Source organism: Cornus florida, unplaced genomic scaffold (assembly GCF_030987335.1).
Source record: "Cornus florida cultivar Cherokee Brave unplaced genomic scaffold, ASM3098733v1 CherokeeBrave_3.0.0_Hap2_Chr02, whole genome shotgun sequence".
NCBI classification, from domain to species: domain Eukaryota; kingdom Viridiplantae; phylum Streptophyta; class Magnoliopsida; order Cornales; family Cornaceae; genus Cornus; species Cornus florida.
The window spans coordinates 21,213,402-21,216,033 of record NW_026775572.1 but is presented as its reverse complement, the minus strand read 5'-3'; positions in this window follow the sequence as shown (position 1 = coordinate 21,216,033).

Genomic DNA, 2,632 nt, shown 5'->3' with positions numbered 1-2,632 from the left:
AGAACAACAAAAGACAATAAAGCTTGGATCAAGTATGAAATTCCTTTAAATAATTATTAAATTTATTTATTATCTTGTTCAAATAATGACGGTTCGTGTTCTTTCTCAGATGTCTCTTATGGTGAATTAACAAGTAATCATGGATAATTGTTGATTTTTCAAATCTTTTAATTAAGACAACATCCATGTACTCTATCAAAGTATAAGAGAATAGAACAGCTTTGCGCCCAAATATATATAATTTAACAAATTGGGCAAAGTTGTTGGAGTCTCTCACCATCGATGTTGTTTTAATCAAAAGATTTGAAGAATTAACCAACATCTGAACATGATTATTTGTTAATTCTTTCTCAAACAAAATCGTTCATCATGCATCGTCATAATGCCCGATAAGAGACCCTGAAAAAAACACGAATTGTCATTATTGAACAAGATATTAAATAAATTTAATACTGTAATTATTTAAAGGAACTTCATACTTGATCAAAGCTTCGTTGTTCTAAAAGCTAACGAGTTATATACTAGTCGGTTTTTGAACAGCCAGCTAGAAAGAGACTGTGAGACATCCTTGTATAAAGTAGGAATTTATGGGGTGGATTGTAAGAGTATCTCCAATCGTTGTGTATATATATATTTTTTTGAGTAAATTTGATGTGTTATGATGAATTTATACAAAATTTTTGGATTATTTAATTTTAACTCCAAAGGTTGTTTTATACCTTTTTGTGTAAAAATATATCTCCCAATGACAATCAACCATGTGTCATGCTAGGATCCTACATAACTTTTACAAACTTACTTAATATATGGTTGATTTTTTAATGGACCGAGAAAGAGGGATGAGAAAGGAAATATGTTGATTTGGTAGTGTAAAAATACACAACCATTTTACATATTGGTGATATGACAATGTATCTTAACATATTCTTGGAGATGAAAAAAATTTACATATTATAAATAACCGTGTATATTTTACATAAAAGAGTATTTTAATAAAATGTTGGATATGCTCTAAGGTGAGTTTTTTTAATTGCTTTTGGTAGGTTATGTTGCTATATATATTACAATTATGTTGCTATATTTATTGCTTTTGGGTTTCTCTCTTGTTGGCCCTCCTGGGCTTCTTTTCTTGGTCCAAATGGACTGCAAGGCCTAATTGCTCACATTGTAAATTTTTATTTTTATATTAATCTATTTTAGTCACTTTAAAATTATAAAATAAAATAAATATACATATATAGTTATTGTTCACAGAGAGAGTACTCATATTTTAGGTGACAAGTGTACAAAATTACAGACAATATCCAAAATTTAGTTGGTCGATGTGGTTCATGGTTTGTAAGAATTTGATTGACATGTGATTTGTATTATAATTTTATGTTGAATCTAATAACATGTTATATTTTTATTATTATTTACTAAAAATGAGTCTTGCACCGATTTATTGTTATGAATTACTTAACCGAATATTATTTATGCATAAAACATACAAGTGGTGGACTCCACTTATTTATTTATACATAAATGGACCAATTAAAAGAAATAGGTCTGACAAATCACTACAACAAATGAGCCTCCACTTATATCTATTGTGCATAAATAACCAATCACAAATATTTAGTCAGATAATTCACTACAACATATCGGTACAAATATCATTACTCTTTTTTTAATTAGTTATCTATGTAACAAATAAAAAAATAAATCCTTCCACTTGTTTATATTATACATAAATAACAAATCAAAAATATTTATTAAATATTTTAAAACAACAAACCCATAAATGTATCACTACTCTTTTCTTTTCTTTTTTTAATTGCTTGGTGACAATTCATAAATGTTCTCTTTATTATTGCAGGTAACAATTCATAAATTTCTGGTCAATGCTCTCTTTATTGTTGTTGGTGACGATTCATAAATGCTCTCTTTATTGTGGTTGGTGACGATTCATAAATGCTCTCTTTATACTTAAATTGTTGGGTTATTTATCCAAAAAAAAAAAAAAATCGTGTTCATGGTAATTAGTTTAGCTGTTGGAATGGCTATATATTACTCCGAGGAATAAGCAAACAACAACACAAGAAAACAACTACTACGTACAACATAGAAGCCATAGTATATATATCCTGCTTTGCCTTTTGGAACGTATATATAGTATATACGTTTACTTGATCATTATCCTCTTGCAACAACTCTCTCTTTTCCTCTCTTTCTCTCCCTCACACTCCTTCAACTCTAACACATCAAGATCCGGGCCACGAATTGTTCATTAATCTTCATTCCGTCTCCCCTCTCGCATCACTATGAAGCAACTAAAAAGGTTTGAGTATTTGATACTAGTTCTTCTGTTATCAAATTGTGAAACTTTTCAGAGGAAAGAGGCTTTGATCAAGTATGAAGTTCCTTTAAATTATTATTAAATTTATTTATTATCTTGTTCAAATAATGACATTTTGTGCTCTTTTTCTGGTTCTTATCGTGCATTATGACGATGAGCGATTTTGTTTGGGGAAGAATTAACAGGTAATCGTGTTTGGATGCCTGTTGATTCTCCAAAGTTTTTGATCTAGACAACATCAACGTCATTTACTCCATCAAAGTCTTGATCGGCTTGGGCAAACCTGTTACTTGA